The sequence below is a fragment of the Salvia splendens genome, chromosome 20, assembly GCF_004379255.2.
Source record: "Salvia splendens isolate huo1 chromosome 20, SspV2, whole genome shotgun sequence".
In the NCBI taxonomy this organism is placed as follows: domain Eukaryota; kingdom Viridiplantae; phylum Streptophyta; class Magnoliopsida; order Lamiales; family Lamiaceae; genus Salvia; species Salvia splendens.
Window position 1 is genome coordinate 14,193,445 of NC_056051.1, and position 13,429 is coordinate 14,206,873.

Consider the following 13,429-nt stretch of genomic DNA (forward strand, 5'->3'; position numbering starts at 1 on the left):
GTGGCCACACTTTCGTCGCACATGGAATGATGATTGTGATTGATGGATTGTTGAGAAAGTGGGGAGATTATTTGACTGGCCAGTCTATGAAATGTTTTTGTGTTCTCGATGATATTTCTTTAGTACGTATAAAACTCGAGATCACTGGTATGGATGACATAACTGTATAAATGTTTTCGGCATGAGCCCATTGAGTACAACAAGTACTCAGCCCTGCATATTATTTTTCTTATGTGCAGGTTGAGAGGGATGTTGCGGAGGATGTTGAGTTGGACTAAGAACTTAGGATGCGTTGTGTCGTCATACATAGGCGTTATCCTTGACTCTCTTTAAACCTTATTTCCCCTGCTATATTTTGAAACTATGTCTCAAGACTTAAATCTTTTTCGTACTGTGTTTGAGTATGTTTGGTCGTGTTAGGTTTTAAACGAGTGTTTACTTTGTTATCTGAAAATAGTATTCCCGTGAATTAAACTAAATGTTTCTTTCCTTTAGAAGTTAATTGGTTTTTAATTTTAAAAGGTCATTTCTCTCCGCTGCTTCCTTCAAAAGTCTTTATCATAAGTCTTTTCTAATTAATAGAAAAATTTTAATCTTAAACTTCTTTAAACTAAAATGTTTTCTCCCTTTAAGTTAATTAAGTTTTCATTTTAAACTGTTATCCATGCAGGTCGGTCACTATCGCCGCGTTTGTAGTACCCCTAGTATGGGCGGTCGTGACACTTCAAGATAACCAAGTATAACACACAACATTTTCACACCCCATAGCAAAACACTTTCGCACTTCACATTTACATTCATAAAATTTTGAAACAAAAGTTTTCTTCAAACTCTTTCACACTTTCCTCAAAAATTTTCCACATCTCACTTTTAAAGTAAAAGTTTTGACTCAAAACTAAAACGTACTTTCGCATCAACTTTCATCATTCGCATAAAACACTCCATAGAATAACGCATTATACTTTGCACCTCATAACATAAATAACATCACATTTCCATAGCTCAATTTTCCAAACGAAAAGTTAAAACTATTTTTCTCGAAACTCAAAAATTTTCAAACTATTCATAAACACAGTATTTTCCATTGATTAATTTTTTCATAAAAGATAAATCACCCCATTGCAAGACATACATCTTTCTATCACCATAGATTTTCATCTTCTCGCATAACACATAAACAAATATTTTTTTATAACCATAGCTCATCTATCCCATTGTAAAACATACTTTGTTTTCATAACCATTGTAAAACATGTTTTGTTTTCATGGCCATAGCTTCTCATCTCCTTTCCTGAAAACTCTCTCATAATTTTTTTTTGATAAAAATATATTACCTCTTTCTTGGTTGAGCGTGGCGAAGCGGGATGTTGAGCCTTCAATACACAATTATTATTTTATCTTCTTTTATTTTATTTTAGTTATTATTTTAGTCTAGCGAAACAAGTCTAGACTAAGACTGAAAAAGACTCTCGGGTCCAGAGCAGAAAGAAAAATGGCTCTGATACCACTTTGTCATGCCCGCATTTTCTAAGGATAGAAAACACGGTTGATCGCGACTAGGGGAGGGTTAAAGAAGCGGGAAAGAAAGTGGAAAACAACACAGCTCAACCATAGCCCGAAACAAATGGGAATAGCTCGAATAAAATCAGAGTATCTAAACAATCAACAACACAAAAGAAACAATATTTAGCGGAAGCATTTCGAGAGTATAATAATGCTATGTATGAAGACACAACATATTCTAGACATTTGATAGACATTCTTCACTTTTATGCTCAACACCTACCGCGCTCGTCACCGCTCAACCTGCACTTTTTAAAAAGAAATGCAGGGCTGAGTACTTGATGCACTCAGTGGACTCATGCCGAAAACGTTTCATAAAAAAGTATTTATCATGCCACCATTGAGTGACCTTGGGGTTTTAACTTTAGAAATCACCCAAGACACTAAAATCATTTCCATCGTAAAAACTCGTGACTGCAGTCATTTTTCCATAGATGTCTACCATATCTGATCCATTGATGACAAGGAATGTGGCCACATTCCAAGTCACTAGACTGGCCGACCCAAAAGACGGCTCACGATCTCCATAGGTGTACACTAGCCTGAATAGGGACTCGCTCCCTAGACAGACCCGAATTCGATTATCCATTGATGGCAAAAGCCACATCAGATAGGTTCCATAGAATAAAACAAAACACGGCATGACAAATATTCGTATCATTTTCACATAAAAATATACTTAGGGCATTGCCCTTATTTAAAAAGAAAGCCCACCTCAAATTCTTAATCCGAAATTATTTCCTTTCCCTTGATATCACGTCTCACTTGCAAGGAATCACCTTTAGCATTTAAATAATACATAAATCAACACAATGAATCAAGTAAATAAATAAGATGCATGCACCTAATTAACATCGTTTATCTCGTTCCTCGGTTTTCGATTATTCGGCGGCCGCCTAAAGTTCCTCCGTTGGCTCCTCGTATTTCCCTCCACGATGTCGGAATAAATTCCCAAAATTTATTTAAGCATATAAGTAAATTATCATAACTATTCTCCTTCGCAATTATACCAATTAATATACTCCGAATTAAAAACAGTAATCCAATAAAAGGAATAAACAACCTAAATATTCCAATACTTAACATATACATACGTATATAACTATATGTTTACTATATGAATCAATCATTAAAATAATATTGAAGAGGAACTAGTTAAATTTAAAATATGGAACTAAAGGGCACACCTCCTGTTACAAAAATTACACGTATACTCCCCTCTACTTCCACTTTAATTTACACCTCAACTACTAAAGTATGAATTCATTAAAGTATAAAACAAAAGAATGAATGAAAAACCATCCACCCAAAACCATCGACTTCTCTCTCTATTCTAATTCGCCTTCTCTCACAAAATGGAAGAAAACAAGATCCCCAAATTTTCGTCGCCTCTTCCGATTCGCTCCATGCCGCCGGCCACTGCTCGTCGGGAGGGAACGGTGCTGTTGTAACCGTGCCTGGAAGACGCTGCTGTCGCCGCCGGGAAGAGCTGATGCTGGCCGCGTCCACGCCGTCGCTCAGTGCCATCGCCGTCTGCAGTCGCCACGGGTCTGCTCGCTCTTCGAACAGCCCCGAAACGACACCGCGCAGCCCAGAAACCAACCTGAACTACCCCGCAAGTAAATTTATTACGTTGATTTCGTGAAATTAAAGCTCGATTCTTAGATTCGGTTTTGTTTTGGTTTTCCAATTAGAGATTTATTTCAGATTTCATGAGATGCACAAGAATGGAATAGGAAAGGGGGTGGAAGAAGTGTATACCTTTGTTGCAAAGAGTTGCAGGAAAACAATTTGGGGGACTCTCGGCTCTCTTACTCGAACTATTTCTTCTCAACTGTGATTTCAAGAATTTATGTTATGGAATCAAAATATGGAGGTTCCTATTCTGTGATTGAACAGAAATTACCTTGGTTGGAAGGGGAAGAAAACTGCAGGAACGGTAGGTTGCTGAGATTGTGGGAGGAAAAGTATAAATAGATTTAACAAAGAGTATTTGGTTGGAGATTTTTAAGGAAAGAAGGAGATATGGAGACAACCGTATAGTAATGGGATTGTGAGATATTTATTTGACTTAAATTTGACTACACGAAGAATATGACAATTATTTAATATTTCGGCTTCTTAAAAAAAATAAATTCCATAGGCTCTCAAAATAAAACGAAACGATAGTTGGCTAAAAAAAATTCGACAGTAATCAAAAAACAACTCTAAAGGAATAGGGAAAAGTCGGGCATTACACAATGTCATTGTTAGATATATTGTTATAAATGGTAATTTGTTGTTTTATTTGTTTTTTTTATTTTGTTATATTTGTGTGGGTTCTCCACTAAGGTAAATTGTCGTCATCACAAAAGAACACAAAGACACCAATTATGACTTGTGAAGAGACAAAGATTTCGTCCTTCCACGAATTTTGCACTTTATAATGATTTAACTAATTGCTTTTGCAATTTGTAACCTTCTCCAAGTTTGTGAAAGAAGATTGTGGATAGAGGGTTCATTTAATACTCCATAAGCTTGCCTAGTAAAATTAATATTAATATATAAAATCAAATATTTGAAGATAGTTAAAATAGAATTAATTTATCAAAATAAATATTGTTTTAATCAGTCAATCCTAATAATATGTAAAAATCAAATATTTGAAGATAGTTAAAATAGAATTAATTTATCAAAATAAGTATTGTTTTAATCAATCCATCTTACTGCTCAAAGTAAACTTTCTGCTAACGGATAAGATCACAACAGTCCGACCCGATTACACCTTGAAAATATCTCTGACTATCAGCCAACACGATAAGACTAAACACTAACACGAATACAAATCGAGTCATATCATACATATGAAGTAGAAAAAAAACTATCACCATAGCCTTGACTTAGCCATCCCAAATCAAACAGAGCAAGAAATCAAGAACTTCTTTTTCATTGTTCTTAACAACTCCAATAATTTATGACCTAAAACACAACGAATTGAGATGATCTTCTACTGATAACCAACATAATGGAAAGTATTTTAAGCGCTATATAAGAGGCAAGCATTGGTAATACCAAGGACGAAGCAACGCCACAAAATTTGGCAAAAAATGAGAATCGTTAAAACTTCCAAGTGAGAGCGAAGCATGTGGTAAAAGTAGCAGAAGTAGTGTGAGGGAAGTGCCTACTAACAGCGGCGGATTCAGGTGGGGTCGAGTGGGGTCGGCCGACCCCACCATCGCCCCCGGACTGCTGCCGGAAAGTTTGCCTTCGACCCTACGGCGTCCGTTCCTCAACCCCTTTACAGCTTTACCCCACGCAGCGTCTGAGATCTGACAGCGGCATCGCACAGCAATGGAGGTGGCGACCGAGAAGGTGAGAGAGGAAGAGAGGCTTTTTTCAGATTTGTTTTGAAGAAGAGATACGGGTTTGTTGTGAATTGGTTAGTTGGTAGATAGAAGAAGTCTTCTCCACTTAGTAGTATTACTTTTATTCCTATATTAATTACATAGAAGAGAATAGGTGGCTCCGTTAAAAATTGACACATTTCTATTCTAACTACCTAGAGTTTAATTTTAAAATAACGTTTGAAATTTTATTTCCTTATTTGTATTATTTCAAATATATCAAGCAAAAATGTAATGATATCTATTTTGGCCCAACTTTTTAAACAATTTTTACAATTAGTCAATTTTGTATAAAATACTATATTGATATTTCAACACATTAATTTATTTAAATTAAAAAAACATACTTTAATAATAATACTACTCCTACTATAGAGTGATTAGTGATATATCTTAATTTTTTCTAATTTTTGTTATATAATTTAACATTTCAACTTTATTATATAAGAATTATTTTTTAAAAAATTCAATTTTCTATATTTTTTTATGTTATAGAAAAAATTGTGTTATTTCCAGAATAAAAAAAATAATGTATATCAAATTACTCCATCCGTCCCACTTTAGGAGTCCCATTAGGCTCGGCATGGATTTTGAGAAATGTAAAAAAAGTTAGGTGAAAAAGATAGTGAAATATGAGTTACTTTATACAGTATTATTTTTATATAATAAAATGTTAGTGAAAAAAAGTTAGTGGAATATGGGGCCTATTACAATTTTCAACTGACACTCCTAAAGTGGAACACCCAAAAAATGATAAACCATGACTTGGGATGGAGAGAGTATTTATTTTAATACTCCTTATTTATATTTTCGACCCACGATATACAATTCCTGGATCCGCCATTGCCTACTAAGCTCAACGCAGCGTAATGTGCAGCATAATAAAGCCTCGAAAATAGTCGTACTCTACAGGCAAACCATACATATGAAGCAGACATAGGAAAAATAGAAGCTAAAAACACATAGATACCCCATGGCAAGTATCAGTTTCTATGTATATATAACTTAAAAGAGGTGCTTCATGAGCAATCAGTGCATGGATTGGCGTGGGGCACAGGGGTCGGACTGGAGTCTTAGATGGGCTAACTCTGCAAGTGCGAATATCTCGGATTAATCATTCACCACGAGGAAAGACTGTCACATAGATTGAGTGAATGGATAGGTACGAACCTTATGGGCAGTGATCCTAAGACTGCGCCGGTGCAGTTCAGCGCTGCTATTGCACTCTCCGCCTGAAAAGGGGGAGATCAGTTACATCAAACGTACATGCCAATAGCACGACTTATTCGGATTTACAATAAACAGGAGACACAATCTGAATTGAGAATATACAATGTGAAGTTGAGATGATGTATCAAGAAAGGACCGATCCAGAAAGTGTCGTACGTTCTACATGTAAAGATTACTGGAAACTAATTCTTAGCCCTCCCGAGAGTATAGTAGGAAAACTCCTAGTTGGAAACAGCATAAGAAGGGGGCTAACTTATCGAAACATCATCGTGCCAGATAAGAAATGGATCACACTTGCATGTCACAACAAAGTATAAAAATCAAGAGGAAGAACTGAGTAAAACCTGCATAAGGTTGCAAAAATATATTGTTCACTGTGAAGGGAATGTACTAAGATCATATGATACAAATTCAGTAGCAATATGTGGTCTTATTTGAAAAAATTAATGTACTATACTCATATTAGGCATGCTAAATGAAAGCAGTATTATTATATGTAATTTTGTGGAATCTTATTAAAAGCTAAAAACCAACTACAATGAAAGAAAAGGAACTAACTGAATCTATAACAACACTAAATAGGCGTATGGTTCAACATTTGCAACTATTGTTACTTCTATCCTTAAATGAATCAGAGAAAAAAAATAGGGGCAGGGCTAATGTCAAGCAGCACAATCTGAGACAATTATCCGAAAGTGTTGACACGATTGTCTAAAATCTCACCAGTGAACCTCTCAGATATAAGCACGTTTCTATATATCATCAAACAGATATCATGGTTGACCCATTTATCTATCATGGACTCCCAAAATATATTAGACCCGTAATCATGAAGGCCTTTCTTCACTGATTATTAACATTTGTTCCTTAGCTTCCTAATTTGTCCGACTCGCACTAGAAGAAGCATCGTAGAGTGAAAAGGTAAAGAAAAAGGGAAAGATAGTGAAAAAACATGTACATAAAATGGGCAACAACAGCACTGCATCTTTCCGGAATAAAAGTGTCCAAACAAATTTGTATGGTTGAGTATGGCACAATAAAGCAAGGTATTTTGCAAGCTCATATATAACAAAAGTAGAAACATAATGGCAGCATCTATAGGCTATAGCATGTCTACACGTCAAATGACATACGCTTGAATATGTTGAAGAGGATTGGCGATGTCAGGATTTGTCAAAAAGTTTGTTACTAAAGTTTTGCAAAAGAAATGGTACCATGCAATATGTGGATGGTTGACCATATGCTAAACCAACAATAGGTTGAAAGAATAAATATTGGCATTTAGTGCGAAAGGAAATTTGATGCAACAATGTTTCCTTACACAATTCTTGACTAAGGGAATAAATCAGCCCTCAGCAGCACTGTTACTAAGTATACTATACATTACGATATTCACAAATAGTAACAGATTTTCCTCTATTAGACAGCACTCAGCAGCACTGTTACTAAGTATACTATACATTACGACATTCACAAATAGTAACAAAATTTTCTTTATTAGACACGAACAGAAGATGGTACTCTAATATGTCCAACAAATTTTTCCTTATACAATTCTTAACTAAGGTAACAGATTAGCACTCAGCAGAACTGTTGCTAAGTATACTATACATTACGACATTTACAAATAATGTAATAGATTTTCTCATGCAATGTCAAGTTTGGCAATAAAATAATGACTTCTCGTGCTACAACAAATAAAGAATGGGGGGGGGGGGGAGCCTGTTGTTCTTACCATCACAAACTCCACAAAAGCTATTCGAGTTGAGTGATGATAATCACCAAGTAACCTCAAATGATAAACCTGTGTCAACAGATGCATTTCATGAATTATAACAATTTCAATAATGAGTTGTTCAGGGGTATCATGAGCAGTTACAAACCTCTCCGCAAATACACTCAAAGAAGAGTTTGACGACTGCTTGATTGACCTACATCAAGCAACAATAAATCACTTTTTTGTGCCTGGCAAGAAATTGCTCATTGACACCACACGGAAAAAATTTCTGAAAACCAAAGTACCTTTTTATCTATGTTTGTGCAGTAGATAGTTCTTGCACACATCTCCCTTTCATCCTCAGACTAGTTCACGAAAAAGAAACACTCGGCGTGTCATTGTTGAACTAACTATTGCTTTCACGTGTCTAGCAAGTAAAAGAAAAAAGGAGAGAAAATTTCTTACCCTTGGCAAAAATGTTGGATTAACAGGGGCAATAGCAGTTTTGGAAGGTAGCGCTTTCACAGGATAATAGCCGAGCATAATTCCAGCTAAGCTCAAAGCATTCATTGCCCCTTCTGCTCGTTAGCGACAAACAACTTGATGTGAGAACGTTAGAAATTTAATGAAATACACACAAAAGGTACAATGTCCATACCCTCGTCAGTGAATTCAATGAAGGCAAAGCGAAGAACGGAATTGGGGTCACCACAAACACGGCAATCCACCACCTTCACTATGAAAATCATGGAAAACAATTACTACTATTTAGTAGCTAATGCTTGAAATAGTAACCATATTGAGGGCGTAAATATATTTACCTGTCCACAGCCAATGAAAAGCGGCGCAAGTTGCTCTTCGGTTACCTACATCCATCACAGCAAAACGCCTAATTTCATACGTTTTTAAAGGAATTGAATGATAAACCGGCCTCAAACCTAGATTCTCTTTACCTGGTGATCAATGTCAGAGACATAGACCGTCCGCCTAATCACGTCCTCTCTTTGAGCCATGCTCGTTCGGCTATTCATCCTCCGCTTCCCATTAACAAAGCCATTTTTCTTCTGCAAATCACAACACCATCACCATTACCAAACCTCTTAAAAAACTAAAACAACAGAGAAACACTATAGCAAGACAAAAATACGTAATCATTGAACAACTCACAGTAAATAAAAATCAATATCCGAATCTCACTTCTTCGTATCCAGACAATTCGGGCTTCAACAAATCCATGAACTAAACAACCCCAAGCCATACTACATTAAACCCAACACATTCTCATCATCTATAGCCCTATATTTTCCAGCACCCAATCAAAAGGCGGTGGGAACTCAACACCCCAAAGCAAAATAAACACAACAGAAACAACAAAAAAAGGAATCTTTGAAAGAGAATTCAACACACAAACACAATATCATTGATCACGTAAAAATACCAACCCTTCTAAAAGAATTGGCAGTGGGAACTCCCGAGTTAACCTGCTGCTGCATCACAAAACCATTAGTGATGAACCCAAAATGCCCAGCCGCAGCCGCTGCAACAGCAGCAGCGTGAGGCGGCACCAGCAGCTTGTGCGACCCACCACCGAAGGCGGAGAGACGGCGGCACGAATTCCTTCGCCATCGGATTCAATTTCGACAGCATTTCCTCCAAATCCCGCATATCCCTCTCCCCTCCATCGTCGTCCTCCCCATCCATCTTCTTCTCCAAAGTTCCCCATTTCCATTGATAGTCAACTGATGATGGCCGTTAGGCATCTTATGGAAATTCTGATCAGCCGGCTTAGCTTCCTGCCCGTTAACCACCGTGTCGTAGTCGCAATTCGACGACGCAATTGCGTTAGCTCCGGCATTCTCCACCACAGCCATGATCAAAGAATCACGCCTTTTCCGCTCTTTCACTTTAATTTTTTATTTTTTCCACACGGGTCTGTCGAAAGCAACAAAATCGGGTCGCGTTTTACCTGATGCTAAACGAAGCTGGAAAAAATCAAAGCTAGAAAAAATCGAGAATTCTGCAGAAATGCTAAACGAAGGGATTAAAACAAAATCGGAAGCGTTTTACCTGATGGGTCGAACTGGAATTATTAAAAAAGGCAAAAAACAGAGCACGCCTTTTGCTTATAGAATTTGTGGGTTATTTTAGTACTATTTGCAAGAATATTTTACTGAGTTTGCAAGGAGAAGATATGCGTAGAGAGAGAAGGAACAGTGCAAAGTATATAGACAGAGAATAGGGTTTTAGTGAGAGAAAATTGTGGCAAATTGAGGTTTCTCTTCGGATCGTCTGTTTCAGCTTTTCTAATTAAAATTAATTATAAAATATACCGTATTCTCTTTTCTTATTGGTGGGAAATAGCAGTTTCGTTTTAACTAATTTCAATAATTATTAAAAATATTCCAAATATAATTGCCAAAGGAATATAATTTGCACATATAAAGCCAAGGCAAACGGCGTTTCTCTTTTCTTTGGATAGACCGTTTCTAGCTGTTTTTTAATAATAAATAATATGACCATATAAATAACTTTATGATTTATTAATTTTACTTTAGTTATTGGGTATTGCACTTTATTTCGATTTAATTTTTAAATCATTTATTTGTAATAGTTGACCGTGCAACAATAGTAGATACTTCTACCGCTTTAGGAAATAGTAATATTCCAAAATCAATTCTTACAAATATGATTATATCAAAATCTAACACCTTAACTAAAATTTATAATGGGTCAATCAAAGAAATACACATGGCATTTATAACCGAACGAATGTAGTATTTTATTGGGATGAGATAAATATAAAATCATAGTATTAATTCATAAAAATGAGAGGTGGAGAGGGAAACTAGCTTTAGTAATTTTTTTCTTGTTCTAATTTGGACTTAGTTTACAACTCCTTGAATAAATTTATGATGCATAAACCGGATAGGACGGAGGGACCCTACCTACCTAATGACTTTATATTCGTTTTTTATTTGTATGAAATTATTATTTTTGTTTTAGACTTTGATAAATGAATAAAGATATGTAGTCATAGTATGACTAGCTATAAATAATATTTTAATAAAATTGAGGTTTTATTCAATATTTAAATAGGTTTGCGTTGTTATGTGATTCTATTTGTTCTAGAGAGGGGATGATTTAACTAATAATAATGGGAGAACAATAATTATAAGAGCATTATCAAATGAATCATATATTTTATATGTATTGAAATTTTAAAACCATGGTGATGGATAGATTACTCTTTCAAAATTTATTTATATTATACTATATCCGCCCACGATTATTGATTTATATTCCTTGTTAGGGGTAAATAAATACATGTTTCATTTTATTTTTTACTAATTTTGATAAATGGATCATACATTCTGTTAATTCATTTTATTCAGATTTTATTATGAGATTAATATATAAAATATAAATCATATTTCTTAAATTATTTCTATGCGTATTTATTTACTAGTACATTCTAATAATGAGGAATCATGGCCACATCATTGAGAAACAACAATTTTAGATTAGTGATACCCATGGAGTAGTATATTTTATGTATGATGTTAATGTCATCATTGAAAAGCAAGATGGTTGTCAATAAAAATATAGAGTGCGATTGTAATTATTTGAGTGAGAGACATACGACAGTGGTTAATTAGGGCTTAAGTACAAATTCCGTTTATCATTCGCAAGATTTGGTGTTTTAATCAACATGATGATTCTATGCTAAATATAGTGATCACAAATAAGCATAAAAATTGGAACAGTTTCTCCCGCTTTTAAGCATACATTTGTTATATGGAAACGCGACTATTTAAATATTTATTTATTGGTTAAAAGATTAAACATTTAAGTTGAGATTTTGGTCGTAAAATAACCATTCAAACCATGAAAGACTAAATTTTGGCTGATTTTACGAAGTTTGAAATTAAATTATATATTAAATTATTTGAGTTTTAATTTTTTCATTTTTTATATATAAAATGTAGTACTGGTTTTATGACGTTTTATTGAAATAAATATTTTTTTTTCTTTTCTTATTTTATTGAAACGTCATTTAAACATTAGTAAAATATTTGGATGGGAGTTCAGGGATAACTGTTAAAAAATTTAAAGTTTATGAAATTTGAACAAATTTTATGATTAATCAAGTGTTACTAACCTGAAATAAAATGAGTGAGTCTAGTACAAATATGAATGAATATGAATTATAGTAAAATGTCATTTACTTAGTAAAATGTTTTTTTTATTTAGAAATTGTAAGTTCAAGCCCTATGCTTAAGAGATAAAAGAATCATTATCTACTTTCCTTTCAATTTGCAAGTCGGTATTTGAATTACTCGACTATATGATACTCTCCATTTCATGTTAGTAATGTTTTTTTCAGCACAAGAATTAAAAAATAGATATTAAATATATTAAATAAAAAGATAATAAAGTATTAGGAAATAGATAAAAGCAAAGAGAAAAAATAAGAGATGGAAAATGTGTTGGTACTTTTTATCAAAAAGGGAAATAATTTTGTTATTATGGAATGTTTAAAAATAGAAAAATAACTAAACTATCATAAAATGGATGTAATAATAAATAAATAGTAGTGTATTAATATTATTAGAAAGAGATTAAATGTGAAGTTAAGTATGAATGGATGTGGATGATATATTATGAATATATAGTAGATGAAATAGATAGTTGCATGAATGAATGGAATACAGTAAATCATAAAAAATGATAGTACTAATATTGTGTGAGGAGGTGCCACGTGTAACGTGGCTTTTGTATCTAAATCATAAAAAGCATGACATTTGTCTTTATTAGAAGCGTGATACTATCAATTGGAACCTTACACACCTCGTTTATCTCATGCGTGCTTAGTTGCTTTCTTCCAATTTATTTATTATACTAATCTTCCCTCTCACATCAATGTCTGATGGTCTTAGTATCTAAAAAATGACGATAAATTTATAGACTATATTGAATTATGTAAGTTGCAACACATTTCCTATTGTTATTGAGATGTTTGTGTTTATTCATAACGTAATATAGTCTATAAATTATTAATATAATTTATGCAGAATATAAGAACAATATAATTATACTGAGTAATAAATAAATTAGAAATTAATGGTTTAAAATAAGCATCAAAATAGTAACCTAGTGCTGACTGCTGACCACTAGTTTGAATTTCAAATATATGCATGTAGAAATAAATCATTTAAATTATCACATAAACATATTCATATCAAAACCGTTGTTTTCTTTTCCAAATAGCACGTTGAATTTGACCAAAATTAGTTATGGTGACCGATGCATTAAATGCTAGCTATTTTGTATGTGAATATGTGAAAAGAAGTTATTCTACTTGATATGCATTTATTTTTACAATACTATCAGTATCAATCAAAGAGTTGTTGTCACAAAAATGAATCTAGATACATCGATTTTTTTAAGTTAAAGAGCGACAATAAATACGAGTACTATAAAAAATAACTATAAAAGAGTAACATGAAGCTTAAATGCAAAATCATTGCATCAATTA

At 33.9% G+C, this 13,429-nt stretch overlaps 1 long non-coding RNA gene and 1 pseudogene across 1 annotated transcript; both read right to left on the reverse strand.

Moving 5' to 3' along the window:
* Window positions 1-2,703: 2,703 nt before the first annotated feature.
* LOC121781956 lies at window positions 2,704-3,921 on the reverse strand. The gene is made up of 3 exons (XR_006046218.1): window positions 3,470-3,921; window positions 3,325-3,397; window positions 2,704-3,166 (listed from the first exon to the last, which is right to left on the reverse strand). It is a non-coding gene; the product is annotated as an uncharacterized LOC121781956 (long non-coding RNA).
* Window positions 3,922-5,797: 1,876 nt separating this feature from the next.
* LOC121781928 lies at window positions 5,798-10,167 on the reverse strand (annotated as a pseudogene).
* Window positions 10,168-13,429: the final 3,262 nt, after the last annotated feature.